The sequence below is a fragment of the Rutidosis leptorrhynchoides genome, chromosome 2 (assembly GCF_046630445.1).
Source record: "Rutidosis leptorrhynchoides isolate AG116_Rl617_1_P2 chromosome 2, CSIRO_AGI_Rlap_v1, whole genome shotgun sequence".
Lineage (NCBI taxonomy): Eukaryota > Viridiplantae > Streptophyta > Magnoliopsida > Asterales > Asteraceae > Rutidosis > Rutidosis leptorrhynchoides.
Window position 1 is genome coordinate 459,587,326 of NC_092334.1, and position 24,079 is coordinate 459,611,404.

Genomic DNA, 24,079 nt, shown 5'->3' on the forward strand with positions numbered 1-24,079 from the left:
CTAACATTGGACAATTAAAATGAATTAAAATATTAATTATAACATATGAAACTAAACATTTCTTCAAGTTTGCCACTTGATTTCATCTTAAACCTCATTTGTATCTTGACAATTCCAATCTGCGTTCAAACCTTTCGCGAATCTTGAAAACACCTCAATCGAGAGGATGATTCAACCACACGTTATCTATGAAAGGAAGAACTTATGCATATGGGCATGCACCTGGAAAACTCTTGGAACCTAAGTAGAAGTTTAAAATGAATTTATAATTCCTTGGCGTTGTTATTACCGAAAATAACTTTGCAATCTCTTTCCAAATTAGCCAATTTTGTGACAGCTCCAACAAGACAACTTCGACTTTTCTGCCAGAGTAACTATATTATAACCCTGATATATACGATTACCCTTTCCATCATTATTACCGGGGAACCTTTTATATTCCGCCACATTAGCAGTAAACTTACCAACAACTTCATTGATCTTTGACTTTCGAAAAATCATTATATTCATTGAAACCCTATCATGTACTCATCTACATCTTGTAACAATAATTGTCATACCAACTACCGGGTATTAGCAATCAGTATTTTGAATCTCGCAGTGTTTCTACATCAACAGTTATATGTATACATATAACATTTATCTCTTAGAATTATGATCTTCTATTCTAAAATTCTGAAAAGTACTCAGTCTACGAATTAATACTCTGAATTCTGAAAAAGCTGAATGAAGCAGCAAAAACTGTATACAACTTTAACAGTCGAAGGTATAAAGATAAAGAATAAATGTGTTGGCAAAGCTCAGAAAAGTTGGAACTGGAAAACGGATTAAGCAAACCATGAAGGAGGTTGTAAATAAATCACAAAGGCTAAATCTACCTTCAAAGAATCCAAATGATTCAGTGTTTGCTGAAGTCTATAACGAATACCTTGCTCCTTACTCTAAACTCTTGCGAACAATAATCTTCATCATCCTCTGATATTAAAAATTTTAAGATATCAATGAATCTTTCATTATAAATATCCTCGATATTTCTGAAAGATATTTTCATAACTATTCTTATCTGAAATCATTTATCTCTTCGCGATATCGGTGTTACATCAGAAAGGAAACTGTTTTAGTTTCTTAATTCTGAAAGATTCGAATTTAAAATACGAATATTTTTGAAGTAGTGTTGGGGACTGAAGCATGAGTTAGTATAATATAATGACACTTGATCAACGTGATTATATTACAGTAAGTCATGCTGAGTTTCTAAATGAAACATGATGATTCACAGATCATAACGTCATCATGTGCCATGTTACATGACTCTTACATTCTTTTTAATCTATAAACATATCAAGAACATATTTCCTTGATAGTCCTATCTTTTCTCTTGAATTTTGGTAATTTGACAAGTCAGATCGTGCCATTACAATTTCTTTCTTAGAACATTAACTAAGTTCATTCCAAAATTCATATCTACAAATTCTAGACTATTACATACGGTGCTTAATGGCAAGAAGAGAAAACAAAAGAATGAAGCTCCGAAATAGAAAATTGGAGTATAAATCGCAGCAAATCGGAGAAAACATTAACTGTGGATGACAATAATTATAGAAGACAGAAGCATGGACTTTGAAATATAAGGGAGGATATAAAGCCCAACAATAACCTAGAAATTATAAACCATATATATCGATGCATATAGCAATATAAAGACACGGGAGAACTAAAAACACTATAAAACTAAGAGTATATTAGAAGTAAATAGATTCTTCCGGCGGCAGATGAAAAAGAAGAATGACAGATATGAAAGTTAGGAGTATGTCAAGAATCAGAACTGGATGGAGCATATTGACGAATGTTTTAGAAATATGAATTGGGAAGGAAAGTATAGAAGATGGGAGTGTGGAAACAAGGAAACGAAGGAAGTGGATTTATAGTGAAATATCCGACAGAACAATCAAAACAGATTATTGCATTTAACCAAAGAGGATTCTAATTTCCTTAATTATCGAAGAACCAAATCTTATTACAAAGATTTCCTTTAAATCCCTTAAATTCCGGAAATCAACCGTGACTACGTCACCAGTTAAGACGAATCTCATTTACTTATTTCACTCTTTTGTAATAACTTCACTCGTACTCTTCACAAAACCAAATTGCTTTATCTATATTACTCGATGATGATAGAACTCTAATTTTCAGCCTATATGAGCCATGAAAACATACTTATTGTCAACCATGACGATTCCAATCAAATTTCAGGATGAAATTTCTTTAACGGGTAGGTACTGTGTTAGGACCCCGAAGTTGTATAGTGTTAATGTGAAATAAGCTTAAATGATGGTTCCTTAGAAGAGGGCTATATAAGGAACCTAAGTAGTCCTAATTAGATAGCCATTGCATTATAATTGGGTTCTAGAAGTTGTGGAATGTAAATCTTGTTGATTCTCTCTCATACAGAGTCTCCTTTTCACTTACCGAATCTCATTCTAACTTGTCTTTTCTTCTAATCTCAACATGATCTAACCTATCATTTGGTATCAAAGCTTCCAGGGAGTGATATTACATCACTAGATCGATCCAGAGATTGAAGATTACAGAATCTGAGTACTCTCGGTATATTGAATCAGATTCGGTATAATCGAATCTGATAATCTGACATTCAAATTCTTGTGATAAGTTCATCGAAGGTGCATTAGGTTGATTATAAAGAGTTTCAATCATCATTACAGCTTTTTAACATCAATTATGAAGAATCAAGTTGATTTTTAGAGTTCGTGGCTAAAACTCTCGGTATTCATCATTTCCAGCTTGATTCTGTAGTTTAGTAAAGGTTTGAGGTTTCAGTTGTGATCGTGAGGTGTTTAATCACATTTCTGACGGTTTAATTTCATCAATTCTTCAAGTTTTGAAGATTTGATCTACATTCGGTATCGTAACTGCCATACCGAATCTACTTCAAAGTTATTAATTCTCAATCAGTGTTGCAGATTGTGGCGTGTTTGTGATTCTATCACATTCGATTTGGTCATACGCAACTAATTGGTGTGATTTGAGAAAGGATTCGTTTGAATTCTAAGTTTTCATACTTAGACTCGGTATTGTCAACTGCTACAGTTGACATTCGGTATCCTATACATTCGGTATCTTTGATATTTTGTGTGATACTAACTTGTTTTCTTGTGCTGCAAGGTTACAGAATCTAATTCAAAGGAATTGAATTGTGTTTGTATTCAAATTCATACAGAATCTGACTACCGAGTCAGATACTGAATCAGAATCTCGGTATCACTTAATTCATTGGTTTTAAGTGTTCTCAGGCTACAAATCTTGTGGTTACTGAATCTATACTGAATCTGGGTGTGTTACTTGTATTTCTGATCAGTTTCTGATACAGAATATGGTTTACCGAATCTGCTACAGTACAGAATCTGTACCGAATCTGCTACAGTACCGAATCAGATACCGAATCTGACATTCTTGTTGTTATTGTTGTGATTTTTCTTCCTAGATTTGTGTAATACCGAATCTTTACCGAATCTACCTCATTTTCAAGATGTCTACTCAAGATACTTTGATCATTGGATCAGATTCCCATCCTCCAGTGTTGTTTGATGGCAAGTACACTCAGTGGCTTCACCGAATCACTCAGTACATAGACTATAAGGGTGAGAAAGCAAAGTACATATGGGCTTCTCTGAGAGATGGTCCAGTTGTAGATTATCATCTGGATACTGGTATGCCAATTCCAGTCTATGAACTTTCTGGTGATAAACGTGAGAGAGCTCAGGGTGACATAAAGGCAAAGAACATTGTTATGCAAGCTATCCCGTATGAGTTGTTTGAAAATGTTGATAGCAACACCACAGTAAAAGATATATGGGATGAGATCAAATGACAGCAAGAAGGTTATGACATGTCAGATGTTACCAAACTGAATAAGGTTCTGGGATCTTATGAAGATTTCAAACAGAAACCCGATGAACCACTCAAGGATACCTACCGTCATTTCAATGGTGTTCTCAATGAGTTGAAAAAGTGCAAGATCATAAAAGTAAATGCTGAAGTCAACATGAAATTTCTCAAAAAGCTCAATGTTGATTGGCTTCCTTATGGAACCATTATTCGATCTACCAAAGAGATTGACAAGTTAACTATTCATGAGCTTGTTGAAGTTCTTATGCATTACCAACCTGAAGTGTCTAAACTTCAAGAAGGAAGGAAAGAGTCATCTCTAAGTGATCCTCTTGCTCTCATTGCCAAAAAGAAGAGCAAATCATTTACGACTTCCAAAAGTTTGTCCAAGAAAGTGCTTGTTGAAGAATCAACTGATTCTGAAGAGTTGAATCTTTCTGATGTTGATGATTCTCACCTTGAATTAGTCAAAATGGCAGCCATGTTCACAAAAGCCTTGAACAAACACAAGTTCAAAGGCAAATCAAGCAATCAACGTAAGAACTCATCGTCTTCCTCGTACTACAAGAAAGCTGATCAATCAAAACAACAACAACGTGCTGATGATTCCAAGAAGGATGAATTAATCTGTTTCAATTGTGGCAAAGCTGGTCATTAATCTCGTGAGTGCAAGATGCCTAAGAAGAAGGATGCAGCTTACTACAAGAAGAAAATGTTGATGGCTAAGATTGTAGAAACGGGGGGAGAGCTGAAACCGGTTGATGATACTTGGTTTAACTGGACTGATGATTCAGATTCGGAGGTGGAACATGCAAATGTTTGCAAGGTGACTAAGCTCATCAAAGCTAAGAAAGCAATGGAGAATTCTGACTCAGAATCTGATGATGATGAGGTACAATCATCTGAAATTCCACCTGATTTTATAAAAGTGCAAAATGACATGATGAAGAATTTGGTCTCAATGTCAAAAGAAGTCAAGGGTTTAAAATCTGAAAACAAGGTTTTAAAAGATAAAATCAAACTTTCTGAGACCAAACCATCTTCATCTAAATTACAATTGTAATTGCAAAGATTGACTGTCCAACTCAGCTCCACGGAAACTGAGTTGGAAGATCTTAAAAAATCAATTCATCCGATTAAGGTCGAAAGGACAGATTATCGTCTAAAATCGGAACGACTTGCAGAAAAAGTTCAATTTTTAGAAAAAGATCTTTTTGATTTGAAAACTCAACATGAACCTACATTTTCAAAGCTAAACAAGAAAATTATACAATTAAAAATACCATAATTGAAAAGAACTCTGAAATTTCTTTTTTGTCAAAAGAGTCTTTTCAAATGAAAGCACAACTTGCTCAATATGAGGAAAAACTCTATCGAACAGAGCAATCCAAAGCTATCATGAATATGGAACTTTCAAAACAAATGATTTTCATGAATAGACCAAAAGGGGGTTGGGTTATGAAGATCCTAAAATCTTAGATAATGCTTCCAAAAAGATTCCAGGATTGTATCATTCTGATTACTTTCAAGCTGGTTTAAGATCTCATTTTGTGCATGCTTCTGATGCTGATTTTGATGATATTATTGTTAATCGCAAATCTAGGAAATACCATCAAATTAGCTTAATGTATGAGAAAATCAATGCTAAAATGGGTAAATCAAATCCCGATTTCTTGAAGGAACTTGTTGAAACTGAAAAGAATATACAACGTGAAAATTATGTGCCTAAGCGTAGACTGGTTTATATCCCAACACTCATGCTAGAGAAATACATTTTAATGCTTGAGAATGAAGTGTTTAACAAACCTAGTTCTAGCATTATTGTCATAGATGAGGTGCTTGATGAACCAACTTTTGATGTGAAACCAATTCTACCGCCCTTACCTGCATGTTCTGATAATGTTTTCTTTAAAGACCTAGCACATGAACTAACTGTCTTCTTTGAGGCAGAATCCCTAGGTCAAACTGATTTAGATGTAAAGGTAGAACCTCGAGATGAACCAACTGTTGAAAACTTGATAGACTTTGACACAACAATTGATCCTTTGAATGAATTTTACGCAAACATACCTGTTGTATGAAACTTGAAACGTATATTAGGTATAGTTGTTGATATCGCATATTTCATATGCATTTTCCTTAGCGATATCGGTTACATTTTGGTCCTTATGGATACGATTTGGAGTTATTTCGGTTAAAGTTGTGAAAGTTTGAGTTCCAAGACCAAGAAGGTTAAATTTGATGTTATTTGATGGTTTTGGACGTGTTTCGTTGTTTACAAGTGAAAAGGTTTGATTCGGTTCGAGTTTGGGTGTTAGTATGATGATTTTCAGCTCGTTTCAGTAATTTGATAATGGAGCGCCGCTCCAAATAGGCGCGCGCCGCGCCATTTAACTATAAAATCAATTCGAGCCTTTTCAAAGAATCAAATGTCAGCTCACAGACAATCGGCGCGCCGCGCGGTATTATGGCGCGCCGCGCGGGGTTGTGCCCGGGTTCAGAATCTCCTCCTATAAAAGCCCGAATTATACCCTAACTTATCATAATCGTATCCTGACGAATTCCAGCCACTTTTTGACGAACTTAGGTGATTTTTGGAGATCTTCAAGGTCATTCTAAGGTATTAATCATTCCGGGAACAAGTCTCGATTCGTGTATCATTCAGATTTCAATCTTTAATTAGTTTTATTCTTTTGTTATCAACAATGAATTATTCTATGTCTTTGATTGTTATTTTGATTTCAGCCATGATTGTAGGCTAAAACCTTTAATGTTTGTCTAGATTGAATATTTGCAAGTGTTTGGATGATACTTTAATGTTTTATTGATTGATGCATGATTAATTATGAGTTTTGATTAAAGAACCATTCTTGTGGGTGTTAATTATTGTTACTAGGTTGATTAGTGAATCTTGTTTGAACAAAGGGAACCCTGTTTCAATTTAGTGATCTAATTTCCAATTGATTTGTCTTAACCGATTGGGTGCTTACTGGACCAAGGGGGTAAACCGGGTAACGTAATTAACCAAAATAGGGGTGAATTGTGTGGAGCGAACGCGTAACCAATTGAATCTTAATCTTGTAATTAGCTAGTTACTAAGTCACAAACGAAAGATGGTATTTGGTAAAAGGGAACCCTAAGCCAATTAATCCTAGTTTGACGTGTTTGCTAAAAGAGAACTCTGGGTAAACCGACTCTGTAGTTGCGTGCATTGATTAATAGAACTAGTGCTTAATAACAAATCATCCAACACTGCGAATAGGATATCTAGGCGAACATTCTTTTATCCATTGAATTCAAATATCTTTATTTTTCTGTCGAGTCTGCATTTCTTTTATTTAAACTTAAAAACCAAAAATATTTTCTTTTATTTTCAAAGCTATCTTGATTTGGCTAATCGTTAAATAGCCGCAAAACAAACTATCTCGTACTTCCAATTTTCATAGTTTAACTTAGTTTACTTTTATTAGTTTCAAACTTAATTCTCACGTTAATACTGTCCTTGGAACGATACTTGGAATTACCATTTTTATACTATTGCACGATCGGGTACACTGCCCGTTAGTGTGTAGTAATCTTTAAACCAGGCATATTTCCAGAGATAATTTATATACTAGATTTAACACATCAAGTTTTTGGCGCCGCTGCCGGGGACAGTTGTGTTGAAAATTAAGTTTGATAATTAAGTTTGTTTTTAGTTAATTTTAACTGTTTAGTTTAATTTAATTCTAATTGAGTCGGTGCGTTTAATCGGTTTGTTAGCTGTGTTCTTGCAGTTACAGGTAGTGCATGCAACATACGCGTTCTTCAGATTCTCCAATTGTTAAACCATTTGACGAGCCTGAAAGAGAGTTGTTTAAAGCTTTAAGTCAGAAGCAAAAGTTAACAGTGGATTCATCAGTTTCATCGGGTGATACTTACGTTAATTTGGGAAGTACTTCTGAGACTGTGGTGCCCGAGACACCACCTGAAATTTTTAACGAAGAAGACTCTTACGCTTCGTCTGATACTACAGAAACTGAAGAAATGGCCGAAGGAGAAGCACCCCGTCCTCAGACTATGGCTGAAAAGTTAAAGGCCACCCGAGGAGGCCAAGGCAATTCGATTACTCAACCGAATATTACTCAGCCTTTTCAAATTACAGGGCCGATCCTGAATTTGATTTCTTCTGATTGCCGATTCTATGGCAAAGATACCGAGGATGCTAACGAGCATCTTCGTAATTTTAATGATGTTTGTAACTTGTTTAAGCTACATGAGGTTGCCGACACTTCAATTAAGACAAGACTTTTCCCTTGGACTCTTAAGGGAGAAGCTAAGAGATGGTTAGATAAGCAACCAGAAGGTACGATTACATCTTGGGAGACTTTGGAAGATAAGTTTTTGTCGAAGTTTTTCCCTGCATCTCGAGCTGCTCGACTTCAAGCAGATATTTCTCAATTTAGACAAAAGAGCAGTGAGACATTGTTTGATGCTTGGGACCGTTTTGCTACTTTGTTACGCTCGTGCCCGCAACACGGGTTGAATGATTTACAGAAGGTTCAGATTTTCTACAAAGGTTGTGATATTCCTACGCGTCAGAGTATTGATCAAGCTGCAGGTGGTACGTTAATGGATAAGACTGAAGAAGAGGCGTTAGAGATCATTGAAAAGCAAGCTGCTTATTCTCATGAGTGGCATCAGGATCATGAGTCTTTCCATTCAGCTTCAGTTAAGAGAACAGAGACTACAGGTACAGGTGCTTATGATGATTTTGGGTCTATCAGTGCTAAGTTGGATTCGTTTGGTAGGAATTTGGAGAAGATGAACAAGGATATTCATGGTATGAAGGTTGGTTGTGAATACTGTGGAGGTTTGCATCTGGGCAAAGATTGTGATGCGGGTTTGACTATGAATCAGAAAGAAGAGGTCAACTATATTAGTCAGCAGAATAACAATCAGTTTCAGGGACGTGCTCAGTTTAATAGGAATTTCAATAATCCTTATAATCCGCAAGGTAATCAGGGTTCGAGGTTCCAACCGGGTTCTAGTGGAGGTTTTCAGCAGCAAGCTCCCGGTTATTTTCAGAAACCACAGGTCGAAGAGAAAAAGTCCAACCTTGAGGCTATGATCGAGAAGTTAGTGATATCTCAGACTCAACTTGTCACTACCGTTACTCAGAATAATGAAAAGAATGACCAAATGTTTCGAAATCAACAAGCAGCTATTCATAATCTTGAACAGCAGATTGGTCAACTTGCTAATAAGAGTAGTGAGAGGAAACCGGGAGAGTTACCGAGCAAGACGGATACTAACCCGAAAAACGGGCATGTTAATGCTATCACCACCCGAAGTGGTTTAGCATATTATCCACCGAGGAAGCCCGACGAGTATGATTTGAGGGTACCGTTAGTTAATGATAGTGAGCCGGTTGTTGAAAGTGAACCGGAAAGGGAAAAGGAGCCGGAACAGGTGGCTGAAAAAGTTGTTAAGGAACCGGTTACTGTTGCTGCTAAACCGGTAGTTAGAGAGTATCAACCACCGCTCCCATTCCCGAGGAAACAGCGATTGGAGAAGCTAGAGGCCGAAAAGTCCAAGTTCATGGACTTGATTAAAAAAGTTAACATAAATATGCCTTTTATTGATGTTATTGCAGGTGTACCTAAGTATGCGAGGTTTCTTAAGGATTTGCTGACTAACAGGCGGAAACTGGAGAACGTGTCTTCAGTCAGGTTGAATGCCGCATGCTCAGCGGTAGTTGCAAACAAGCTTCCCGAGAAGCTTGAGGATCCTGGAAGTTTTACAATTCCTTGTTTACTTGGTAATCTAGACTGTATGAGGGCTTTGGCGGATTTGGGGGCTAGCATTAATTTAATGCCTTATTCTATTTACTTAAAGCTAGACCCCGGGGAGTTAAAACCCACGCGTATGGCTGTGCAGCTAGCCGACCGCTCTATTAAATTCCCTCGTGGAATCATAGAGAATATGCTAGTGAAGACCGGGTCGTTAGTTTTTCCGGCGGATTTTGTGGTTTTGGATATGGAAGTGGATGAAAGGATTCCACTAATTTTGGGTCGGCCATTCTTAAATACTGCTAGGTGTATGATTGATGTGTATGGCCAAAAGCTGACCCTTAGGATAGATGATTTGAGTGCAACATTCTCAATCGACCATGCTTTGAAATACCCTGGTTACACTGATGATACATGTTATTTTCTTAACACTGTGAATGTCCAGTCTGAGTTTTTGCAGGAATTCCCAGAGTTACAGGGTTCAGGAGAATGCTCATTGGTTGAGATTGATGAGGATGTGCAGGTTGAGGAGGTGGATATTTTAACCACCTTGATGGAAAACGGCTATGAGCCGACTGAAGAGGAGTTCAAAGAACTTGAACGTGATTCAAATTACCGGAGCAAGTCTTCCATTGAAGAACCTCCCGAGCTTGAATTGAAGCCACTTCCAGATCATTTGGAATACGCTTACTTGCATGAGGAATCTAAGCTTCCGGTAATTATTTCTTCTTCTCTTTCAGCAGGTCAGAAAACTGAGCTTGTAACCATGCTAAAGGCCCATAAACCGGCCATTGCATGGAAGATTCACGACATTAAGGGTATTAGTCCCTCCTATTGCACCCACAGGATTCTAATGGAGGATAACTCCAAACCCGTGGTGCAACGCCAAAGGAGGTTGAACCCGCACATGCAAGATGTCGTGAAGAAAGAGATAATCAAGCTCCTTGATGCAGGTCTGATATACCCGATTTCTGATAGCCCGTGGATTAGCCCGGTACACTGTGTACCTAAGAAAGGTGGTATGACTGTTACCACCAATGATAAAAATGAGTTAATTTCCACGCGGACTGTCACGGGGTGGCGTGTTTGTATCGACTACCGAAAGTTGAACGACGCCACACGTAAAGACCACTTCCCGCTACCTTTCATGGATCAAATGCTAGAGAGGTTGGCGGGAAACAGTTTCTTTTGCTTTCTCGATGGTTTCTCGGGCTATTTTCAAATTCCTATCTCGCCCGAGGACCAAGAGAAGACTACTTTCACGTGCCCGTATGGCACGTTTTCTTATCGACGCATGCCCTTTGGCCTTTGCAATGCTCCGGCCACTTTTCAAAGGTGCATGATGGCCATATTCCATGACATGATCGAAGATTGCATGGAGGTGTTCATGGATGACTTCTCGGTCTTCGGTGACACTTTCGATTCATGCCTTCTTAATTTAGAACGGATGTTGGTCAGGTGCGAAAAATCTAATCTTGTGCTCAACTGGGAGAAGTGCCATTTCATGGTTCAAGGGGGCATCGTTCTCGGGCACAAGATTTCTAAAAACGGTATAGAGGTGGATCCCGCAAAGGTTACCGCTATTAAGAACCTTCCACCTCCTACCGATGTTAAGGGTGTTAGGAGTTTTCTCGGGCACGCTGGTTTTTACCGGCGATTCATTAAAGATTTTTCTAAGATTGCCAACCCGATGAATAAACTCCTTGAAAAGGACACCCCGTGGAAATTCTCCGACGAATGCCAAAAGGCATTCGAGCTTTTGAAGGAGAAACTCATCAATGCACCAATCATAATTGCTCCGAATTGGTCCTTACCGTTCGAGCTTATGTGCGATGCATCTGATTTCGCTGTTGGCTCAGTTTTGGGTCAAAGGGTCGAGAAGCATTTCCGACCCATCTACTATGCAAGCAAGACCTTGCAAGGAGCGCAATTAAATTATACTACCACTGAAAAAGAGCTCCTTGCGGTGGTCTTTTCGTTTGATAAGTTCCGGTCCTACTTAGTCTTATCTAAGACTATTGTCTTTACGGACCATTCTGCTCTAAAGTACCTTTTTGCTAAACCGGATGCAAAACCACGACTTCTTAGATGGATCTTGCTTTTGCAAGAATTTGATGTGGAGATCCGGGATAAAAAGGGTGCTGAAAACTTGGCGGCCGATCACCTTTCACGTCTTGAGAACCCCTCCCGTGAGGTTCTCGATGAGACTACCATTCGTGATGATTTTCCCGGCGAATATCTCATGAAAGTGGATAGGGTTGATGAGCCGTGGTACGTGGACATAGCTAATTATCTTGTTGGGAGATTCTTGGAGAAAGGGTGGTCACACCAAAAGAGGAAGAAATTCTTCAGTGACCTTAAGTACTATTTCTGGGAGGATCCCTATCTTTTTCGTTGTTGTCCCGATGGTATTATCCGCCGGTGTGTTTCCGGTGATGAGTGTATGCGGATTTTAACCGAGTGCCATAGTGGGCCTACCGGTGGGCATTTTGGACCCCAAATTACGGGGCGTAAAGTCTATGATGCCGGCTTTTATTGGCCGACAATCTTCAAAGATGCCCACCTGGTTTGTAAGTCATGTGATTCGTGCCAAAGGGCCGGTAAAGTCACCAAACGTGATGAGATGCCTCAACAAAGCATCCAAGTTTGCGAAGTATTTGACGTTTGGGGAATTGACTTTATGGGGCCATTTCCGAAATCTCAGAATTATAGTTACATACTCGTTGCCATTGACTACGTGTCTAAATGGGCCGAAGCGCAAGCTTTACCCACAAATGATGCACGAGTTGTGATTTCGTTCCTTAAGCGTTTATTCTCTCGATTTGGAACTCCTAAAGCTTTAATTAGCGATAGGGGTACTCATTTTTGTAACGCTCAAATGGAGAAGGTATTGAAGCGATATGGAGTTGTCCATAAAGTTTCTACTTCATACCATCCCCAAACGAGCGGACAAGTTGAGAATACCAATCGAGCTCTTAAAAGTATTCTTGAGAAAACTGTGGGTTCGAATCCGAAGGAGTGGGCAAATAAGCTCGATGAAGCTTTGTGGGCGTTTAGAACCGCCTTCAAAACGCCACTTGGAACCACTCCTTATCGGTTGGTTTATGGGAAAGCATGCCATCTCCCATTGGAGATTGAGCATAAAGCTATGTGGGCACTTCAAAAGTGCAATTTAGATTTGAAGGAAGCCGGACGCCTAAGGGCGGGGCAATTGAATGAGCTTGGTGAGTTACGCCTTGATGCGTACGAGAATTCATTGATTTATAAAGAAAAGACCAAGCAATGGCATGATAGGAAGTTAAAGGGTCCAAAAGAGTTTAACGAAGGCGATCGAGTGCTTTTGTTTAACTCAAGGTTAAAGCTTTTACCGGGAAAACTTAAGTCCCGGTGGACGGGACCATTTGAGGTTGTTAAGGTGTACCCATATGGTACGATCGAGTTGAAAAATGCGAATGGTATCACCTTTAAGGTTAACGGACATCGTGTGAAGAAGTATTTTGATGGTCCGTTAGTGATTGATGATGAGGTTCGCGTTGAACCCGATCCCAACGCCACTTGAAGTTGGGGACGAGTCGTGTGAACGACTCGTTAAATAAGGTTCACGTTGTTGTAAAGTTTGTATATTTTTGGTGCTAGTTTGATAATATGTGCAATACGATCATGTTTAGTTTTTATTGGGGATGGTTTGGTTGTTTTATGGCGAGAAAACTGGGTTTTATTGCTTAAAAATGCGGATTTTTGAAGTTACAGTACATGGAGCGCCGCTCCAATAAGGGGCGCGCCGCGCCACTTGAGTATATCTGAAGTACCAGTTTTTGAAAACAGCTCGGCATCAATTTTTAGTTATTCTGCGCGCCGCGCGAGACTTTGGCGCGCCGCGCGAAAACACTGCGCGCCGCGCGATATCCTGGAGCGCCGCGCCACCTGGTGTCGGCCAGCTATTTTGCTTATTAATTAAAATCACATCCGAATTTTTACATCCCCACAATTTAGAAACGGGTGACCAGCTGTTTTTATACCCTTTCACTTCAATTATTTTCATTCTTACATCTCTTAAACACCTACAAATCCTTTGATCTTTCAAAACCCTAATTCTACAAAGTTTAATTTCTTGTTTCAAGTAACCTTAATCTTTCAAGAATGGCACCTAAGAAGGTCCGAATTTGTTCCTTTCTTTACTAATTTCATCTTATTATATGTTAATTGCTTGTTTAATTCTTAATTGTCTTGATGAATTAGTGTGGGGTTGCTTTAATTTGGGTATATGATTCAATTAGTCATGGGTTTTTGTTAGATATTGTTTATATGCTTTGATTTTATGCTAAAGTTGGTGTTTTTAGAAGTTTAACATGAACCTAGGGTTTGTAGGGTTAAAGGTCCGAATTTTGTAAGTAAAAAGGGGTTTATTGCTTGAAAGTGTGATGTTCTTTGAATTGTTCATATGTTTTTGAACTAGTGTGGGGTAGTGTCCATATGGGCGGGTCACTTTGTTTTGAATGACTTTTGCTACATTGTTCCATTTATGTGATATGCCATGCTAGTGATGATTAAACATATGATTTTAATTGAGATAAAGCTTTTGTTTAATGGTTGTTGAATTGGATAAAAGTTGCTAACATGATGAAGTTGATTGGATTTTTGGAATTTAAAGGAGTTATAAGTAATCATGTTGGTCGTGTTTTGGTTATGAATTATTGGTTTATGGATAATGTGATTTGGTTGAGAGTTAGTTTTTGAAAAGTTTTCAAAAGAGTTATTGGTTTAAATGGTTATTGTATTTGAGAGTGATTTAGCATGAAACAAGGATTGATTGTAAAGGTGTTTGGTGCTTATTATGTTGACTAACACTAACTTTTGAGTTTTGTGTTTGTTTTCTTTACTTGTTTCATGAATGCAGAGAACAAGAGGTAACCCACCACAGCAACCACCGAACAACCCTGAATTGTGGTTGTCCCAAGTTGGTAATATTGAGGATTTGGAACAAAGGTTTAACATCAATCTTGCTCGTCCGATTGAGCAAACCTACTACTTGGATTGGACGCAACTTCGGAATGAAAGTGTTCAAGCTTATCGAGAATTGCGCGGTTACTTATGGGTTACGTATAGCGGTACTGAGTTGAGACCGTATGAGCGTTTGTTTCAGATTAACGAAGATGTGTATGAGCAATTGACTGTCGAGTTCTTTTCGACTGTAAGTTGTCGGCCCCGAGTTGCTCCTCGTGATTCGGACTTTTTGATATTTAGGCTTGGCGGGGCGGACCGTCAAATGAGTAAAGTTGAGTTAGCTCGGGCGTTGGGTTTGTACCCCGAGTTAAATGATGACATCGATTTAGGGTACCATTTGTTGGGGTGCAGGGTATTCGGTGACGGCGAGTTTAGTGAAAGTGAGTATTGGCCGACGATTATTAATCCGGGGGTTAGGGCTTTCAGTTCTAGTAGAAGCATTCAGTCTAATCTTCGACGTCCGGTGGACCGTATTCTGTTTAAAATGATTGCTACTATGTTCATGGCCCGGAGAAATGCAAACAAAATCAAACGAAAGGATCTTTGGATCCTCCAGCAGATAAAAGCGAGAGAGGCAATTGATGTGCCGACTATGTTGGGGTCCTGGTTTCAGGAAATCGGTGAAGATAATCGTCCCGAGCGCCCGTTGTTAGGGGGCCATTTAGTGACACGGATAGCTGAGGCATTTTCTGTGCCTACTGATAGGTGTACTATCGCGGGGGTCGAAGCAATGGTAACAAACATTTTGTTTTTCGCTAAAGCCGATTTTATTAGGCGAGGACCGAACGGTTGGGTTTTGGTAGAGGATGAAGAGCAACAACAGGGTCAAGGTCAACAACAACAGCAAGAGCAGGGTCAAGGTCGAGGTCACGGTAGAGGACGTGGTGTTGGGTCCACGTATGAAGCAGGGAGTTCTAGTGGTAATGTTCGGGGAGGATGGGCTCCCGATGAGGAAGCTTTTAATGGGTTGGTGAATAGTGTTGACGGGCTGCATCTCGAGTTCCAAGATAGTCGTACATTTTATAATGATCAGGTTGCGCATAATCAGCGTATGTATGACGAGCAGCGCCGTCATAATGAGGAGTTGATGACGTGGCACCAGGGTAACTATGGGTCGCTTAACACGAGTTTGGGTCAGGTTCGGACAGAGGTTGGTAATTTGGGCGACCGTGTTGACAGGATAGAGTATGATGTTCGAGGGATTCGGGCCCACAATCAGTGGGAAATTCATCAGAGGCAGCTCCAACGGCAGATGCGTCATGTGCCGGATGCGTACATTCCTACGCAAACCACTATTCCGGACTACACCGCCGTGACGCCTCCGAGACCGGATCCGTATTATGACCCGTATCAAGCGTGCCAAGATACTTATGGCGTGACTTGGGACCCGTTGAGAGATTTTTGGCCGGGAAGCGATTGATGTGTTGCACGTATTATTGTTGTATTTGTTTAAACTATTTCCGTTTCGATTTGGTTGTACTTGATATTTTTATTTTTCGTATGATGTACTTTGAGACCTATTTGGGGCAAGGCGTTTCGGTACCGGGTGGTACCACCTTGCCCATTTATGTATTTGGTGTGTTTTTCTTTTTGTTAGGTGTGTTGGTGAAACGGTTTTTCAAGTCTGGCATTAAGTTCAGCAAAACTACTTTAATGATGGTATTGGTGTGAGGATCGGGAATGGACGATGTTCTTATGCTGGCAGTCAGTTCAGCGCCATCTGTCACTGTCATTCCACGATCTGTGGTTAAGCTCGATAAGTTTTTATTTTTCTTACCCTTTTGATTTTAATCCATTTTTGATCTCAAGTGATGGGGACATTACTTGATCTCAAGTGTGGGGTGGGGGATGTAAAATCTCTCGGGTTGGTTATTAATAGAATCATCATTATTTTGGTTTTGATATTTAAAAGACTTGACGTTTCACGGGGTTTTGGTCGTAAAAAAAAATTGAAAAATTTAGGGGAAAATAAAAAAAAAAATGAAAAAATTAGTTAGTTAAAAAGAAAAAAAAAAAATATATATAAAAGTAGTTAAAAAATTCGACCAAAACCTTTGTTTAAGTATGGCTTGGTATTTTTATTTCATGATGTTTAAAGAAGCCAAAGTTGTTCCACATGTTCATTACCATTGAACATGAAATCCTACTAGTTCGGGGAACTAAATAGTAGGTCACCTGTACCAAAACGGGTATAAACCGTGAGAGAGCGGTGATTGCATAGCGTGATTGTGACCGAATCACGTGCCAGATCAAAAACTTTTGGTTACTTGGTATAGCATACTTCCGAAACTATATCATTTTATTATTGCATCATATAAATGATGTGATACTGTGGGAAGAGGAGCCTTGAGCTTCACCAGTGCTGTCCTTTTCAGGAGCAATAGCTACGTGCTTGTGTTTGCTTAGACAACACAACCCATAGCCAAAAGCTATGGAACCCGAAGGTTTTCGGGATTTTTCAAAACCGGTGTCAATTGAAACAGATTGGCACTTCCGAGTGACTCAGATCCACTCATTAAGGAAGTAAAGTCTTCCGATTATCTTACTTGGTACGTATACCTCTTAAGCGTGCCATTTCATTACCCATCATTTCACGATGAGGTACTGTTAGAGGAGAAAGTCTTGAACTTTCAAAACACGTTCATTATTTTGAATGTGAAATCCTACATGAACATTCAGTTCATACGTAAAAACGGGTGTCAACCGTATGAACGGTGATTGGATCGTGTGGTCGAAGCCGGGCCATACGCTAGATCGAAAACTTTATAGGGCGGTCTTCATTGTTTCTCCTAACAAGGACAATGTATGCGCTCGACCACCTTTTATGACCATACAGGATGTATCCACTCCATCCTAAAGGGAGTCAAGTCTCCCGAATGACACACTTGCTGATTTATTTCAGAAGTTGTAGTCCAGACCAGTTGTAGGGTGACGAAAAGTCTTGAAAAGTCATTGCTAAAATCGACTGGAAATCTACCAGGCCTCAACATCAAACAGGGAAACTGGTAGTCGAAGCTTTTCTCAATGAGGGAGATTTGCTAGCTTAATGGGAAGCGCACCATGATACACAAAATGTCAGTGATTGATCAGATTCCCAGTGGATAACCTCCGGAAAGGTAAGATATCAGCTTTTAAGCCTGATGAACCTCAATCTTTATGGTTGACTTAACGGATTAGACGGTAACCTCATAACCATCGATGATATCCGGACGTAATGTGTATCCTCCTAAGCACATTATTTTCTACCGACATCTCGCGATGTTAGGTACTGTGGGAGGCTTGGCTTGACCAATTGCGGGGTAGCCCGTACGTTCTCTTGGTACACATGGTTTGATTGTTACATCTTTGGTGCTTGGTTCCTACTTGATTCCCGGTTTCGTTGAAGACTTTTATTATGGTTCGAGATTCTCTATTTCATCAGTATGGTACGTTATCGAGATTATTTTTGGTTACTATTTTGATTCATATTGATTGCGGTTTGGGAAGTTACATCGGGGGAATGCAAGTGGGAACCATGGTTGTTATTTACTCCAAATCGTGCCCACGCTAGTTGCTTGTTTGGTTCTTGTTCGTTTGATTCTACATATTTGCTTGAAGACGTTATTTTATTATAGAAGATTATTATCGAGTTCATTGCTTGAGGACAAGCAAAACTCTAGTGTGGGGTTGTTTGATATCGCATATTTCATATGCATTTTCCTTAGCGATATCGGTTACATTTTGGTCCTTATGGATACGATTTGGAGTTATTTCGGTTAAAGTTGTGAAAGTTTGAGTTCCAAGACCAAGAAGGTTAAATTTGATGTTATTTGATGGTTTTGGACGTGTTTCGTTGTTTACAAGTGAAAAGGTTTGATTCGGTTCGAGTTTGGGTGTTAGTATGATGATTTTCAGCTCGTTTCAGTAATTTGATAATGGAGCGCCGCTCCAAATAGGCGCGCGCCGCGCCATTTAACTATAAAATCAATTCGAGCCTTTTCAAAGAATCAAATGTCAGCTCACAGACAATCGGCGCGCCGCGCGGTATTATGGCGCGCCGCGCGGGGTTGTGCCCGGGTTCAGAATCTCCTCCTATAAAAGCCCGAATTATACCCTAACTTATCATAATCGTATCCTGACGAATTCCAGCCACTTTTTGACGAACTTAGGTGATTTTTGGAGATCTTCAAGGTCATTCTAAGGTATTAATCATTCCGGGAACAAGTCTCGATTCGTGTATCATTCAGATTTCAATCTTTAATTAGTTTTATTCTTTTGTTATCAACAATGAATTATTCTATGTCTTTGATTGTTATTTTGATTTCAGCCATGATTGTAGGCTAAAACCTTTAATGTTTGTCTAGATTGAATATTTGCAAGTGTTTGGATGATACTTTAATGTTTTATTGATTGATGCATGATTAATTATGAGTTTTGATTAAAGAACCATTCTTGTGGGTGTTAATTATTGTTACTAGGTTGATTAGTGAATCTTGTTTGAACAAAGGGAACCCTGTTTCAATTTAGTGATCTAATTTCCAATTGATTTGTCTTAACCGATTGGGTGCTTACTGGACCAAGGGGGTAAACCGGGTAACGTAATTAACCAAAATAGGGGTGAATTGTGTGGAGCGAACGCGTAACCAATTGAATCTTAATCTTGTAATTAGCTAGTTACTAAGTCACAAACGAAAGATGGTATTTGGTAAAAGGGAACCCTAAGCCAATTAATCCTAGTTTGACGTGTTTGCTAAAAGAGAACTCTGGGTAAACCGACTCTGTAGTTGCGTGCATTGATTAATAGAACTAGTGCTTAATAACAAATCATCCAACACTGCGAATAGGATATCTAGGCGAACATTCTTTTATCCATTGAATTCAAATATCTTTATTTTTCTGTCGAGTCTGCATTTCTTTTATTTAAACTTAAAAACCAAAAATATTGTCTTTTATTTTCAAAGCTATCTTGATTTGGCTAATCGTTAAATAGCCGCAAAACAAACTATCTCGTACTTCCAATTTTCATAGTTTAACTTAGTTTACTTTTATTAGTTTCAAACTTAATTCTCACGTTAATACTGTCCTTGGAACGATACTTGGAATTACCATTTTTATACTATTGCACGATCGGGTACACTGCCCGTTAGTGTGTAGTAATCTTTAAACCAGGCATATTTCCAGAGATAATTTATATACTAGATTTAACACATCAGTTGTACAGGAAAATGTTGCTTTACAACTTAAGTGTCAATCATTAGAACAAATGCTTGCTTTGTGTGATAAGTAGCCTCCACTTCCTAAGAAAGAATGTACTTATGATTTTAAGGAGGGTGAAGTGCTAGTTTCTACAGAGGAATTATGTCTTGAGATTAAGAGTTTAAAACAAAAAATAATTCAACTAAAACAGGCTAACACACTTAAGTAATCATCTACTGTTGAAACCAATGTGCTTGAATGTGTTGGTGGGATTAATAAGAAAGGGAAGGGGACAAAAACATCTACGGATGCAAAACCCATTACTATTCTTCAAAACCCACTACGTTCTCAATTTGGTAAATGTGTTTCAAAAGTTGCACCTTCAACACAATTTGTTGTCAAGAGAGTTCATTCTCAAAATGGTTCTGTGTTAACTGAAAAGATTCCTATGATTCCAATGTCAAATCCATCAAAGGAAAGTCTTTTAATGAAATCAGTTAAGTCAACACGACACACGAGTCTAAAACCTAATTTGAGTGAGTATGATGCAAAGGAAAGTAAAATCAAATTAGAAATTTTGCAAAATCAATCATCTCATGTGTCAACTGAAAAAGTTTGGACGTCTAACTAACAGAGGTGTTTTTCGTGTCACTGGTCATAATCCAAATTTGATTTACAAGTCTGTATGGGTTCCTAAGTCCACGACTAAGAAAGTAGCAACCAAACTAAAGCAATCTGTTAGTCGACCTAGGAAATCATCTCATGTCTTTCAATTTTCGTCTGTGAACAAAACATCTGCTTGGAATAAGTTGTGTATTAAGACTTCTGATAATGATGTAAAACTTGACACTACGTATGATGCTTCATGTAATGTGGATTTAAATGATGCTTTATTGTCTAAATTGCATGATGCTTTACGTGATTATCTCATTGTTGATCCAGAGTTTATTGTTGGTACTAACCGTAGAGGACCTAAGAAACTTTAGGTACCTAAACTCTAGGAAATTAACGTTTACTGGGTTTCGAAGTCTGTGTTTGGTATATCGATTCCGGTTGCTCTCGAAACATGACGGGAGATAAATCCTTGCTTGTCAATTTCATTGACAAATTCCTAGGAACGGTTACATTTGGAAACTATGAGATTGCAGCAATAACGGGTTATGGAGATTTTGTGAAAAATGGCATAACGATCAAACGGGTCTCATATGTTGAGGGTTTGGGGTGCAGTTTATTTAGTGTCAGCCAATTTTGTGACGGAGATCTCAAGGTTTTGTTTGAACATCGTCAATGCTCGGTGCAATCCACCGATAGAAACAATCTCCTTGTTGGTAAACGTTGTGCTTCACTTTATACTATTGACCTCAATGATGCACCATCACATGTAACCATGTGTTTGGTTACTCATTCAACAAAGGAAAATTCATGGTTATGGCATCACCGGATGTCACACCTGAATTACAAGGGTATTAATCGACTGGTCTCTAAAGACTTAGTTGATGGTATTCCATGCTTTCAATATGATAAGCATCATGTAAAGTTCCTTTAGATGTTTTAAATATGATTATATTATAAATTTCACATTTAACACTAAGGGAGAGATTGTTTGGACCCCGAAGTTGTATAGTGTTAATGTGAAATAAGCTTAAATGATGGTTCCTTAGAAGAGGGCTATATAAGGAACCTAAGTAGTCCTAATTAGATAGCCATTGCATTGTAATTGAGTTCTAGAAGCTGTGGAATGTAAATCTTGTTGATTCTCTCTCATACCGAGTCTCCTTTACACTTACCGAATCTCATTCTAACTTGTCTTTTCTTCTAATCTCAACATGATCTGAATAATAAATTCACATATTCATTTTATCTCATCTGCTACAGTGATTGTATTTCATTCTCTTCATGAACTTCAAATTCGAAGTTCATCAACAAGTGATTATTCACATGAATTGCAATTAGAAACACGAATCAAATCATAATCCTAACGTACATGGACTGTTACAATAGCTAAACAACAACAGATTCATCATCAATTTGATTGAGTTCTTCGTTCATGTTCTTCGTCAACCGATTTGAGCTCCGGATCATTCAAGCAACAATTAGAAAAATGTAAAAGTGCAGATCTGTTCTAAAACACCTCGTGAATGTGTATGTACAATCTCAGAACCTAATTCGAAGAATCGGGCATCAATTTTTGAGTCAAAGTTTTGGATCTAAAGTCAACCGAATGTTCTTCATCCAAATTCGAAGATTATGTTATGATTCAGGTTATGAGATTGATTTTCGAGTGTTTAGTGTTGAATTTGAAACACTTTTTGTGAAGAAATCATGAGCTAAATCCAAGTGCATCAACAATTTCGAATTTTAAACTCTTTATATGATTTTCAGATTTCGTGATGTTTGAAAGCTAGAATCTTCATACAAGTTGTTAATCGCTGCATTTGAAGGCTATTGCAATTGATTTCAAACATTAATTTGCTCAAATTGATTTTTGTGTTCTTATGAACATGATGAAGATGGCGGTTATTTTCTTATGCATCAGACTCGGTATTGATGACCTTCGATATGCTGTTATGCTCATGATTCAGTAGTGGCTACTGGTAATTTGATGTTTGATGATAATGATTCGGTATGGTATTGTTATATGAATCTGATTCGGTATGGTGACTTGAATTGGATTCGGTATGTGGCCATCACTGTTTTCATTTGGTATTGTTGATGCTTTAGTTTCATACTCGGTTTCATACGAGTTGAGTGATGCAGCTGTTCCAAGGAGATGCTACAGTATCGAATCTAATGGGTATGCTTAATGGGCCTAATTGCATCTGATGGCCCAAATCTCTCTATAAGGCACAACCGAATCTGGTTCACCCATTGGGCTTACCGAATATAGTTAGCCCAACCGAAGTCCACATATCACAATCTGATAGATTTTTACACTTTCAGTCCCTGAGAGGTTTCAGACTTTTGCAACATCAGTCCAAATACCGAATCTGACTCAAAATTTTATAGTTTTAGCCCCTGAAGCTTATCAGAATTTTCAGAGATGGTCCTTTACCGAATCTAGACCTCAAAAGCTTATTTTTCAATTATTTTCGAGGCTCGGATTTACACGGCTTTTCTCATGCGCGATCTTTATGATATTTTGGAGATTTGCAGAGCACGTCAACTATTTTAAACAATGAAGCTCTTATTTCATACGATATTCATGCGAGCATCATTGTGGGGGATATATAGGTATGGTTAATGTGCGTGTGACTTTTATACATGTACGGTATAGGACTCGGACTTCAAAGAAAGAATTTTTTGTTTGGGGAGGAGCTAGAGACTCGAAGAAGATCCTAAATTATATGGGGAGTTTTCTTATGACTAGTATTGAAAGTACTCTTTGGAACGATGAAAGTTCAAGAGGCGTGTCTCGGTCGTGAAACCGGCGGTATTTACGTCATGACACTTTGATGCGAGCCCATGTAATTTGAGGGGGGATCTTCTAAAGTTTTAAAACGACTTCTCAATGCAAGCAAATTCTAAAGACATATCACAACTAAGTCAAGGGAGGGATTGATAGTAACATATTTAGTTTGTGATGTGTTCTTCAATGCGCATTCTGCTGTGCACACTCAAAGACCGTTGAAAGAGCAAAGATATCACGATGAAGTTCAAGTCTCAAACAAAGTCGAAAGAAGATTGTTAGCGTGACAATTCAAGGATCTAGGGGGAGGTTGAAGCATAATGATTGACCAAGATGATGTTAGAGATGCGAATTCATTTGATGATTCAAAGTGAAGATTCAAGATCTTCATCAATGACCGTACATCATTCCGCGGGGGGGGGGGGGGGGGGGGGGGGGGTGAAATGTCCCGTTCTTATTGATTAAAAACGTTCCATATTAATTGATTTCGTTGCGAGGTTTTGACCTCTATATGAGACGTTTTTCAAAGACTGCATTCATTTTTAAAACAAACCATAACCTTTATTTCATAGATAAAGGTTTTAAAAAGCTTTACGTAGATTATCAAATAATGATAATCTAAAATATCCTGTTTACACACGACCATTACATAATGGTTTACAATACAAATATGTTACAACAAAATAAGTTTCTTGAATGCAGTTTTTACACAATATCATACAAGCATGGACTCCAAATCTCGTCCTTATTTAAGTATGCGACAGCGGAAGCTCTTAATAATCACCTGAGAATAAACATGCTTAAAACGTCAACAAAA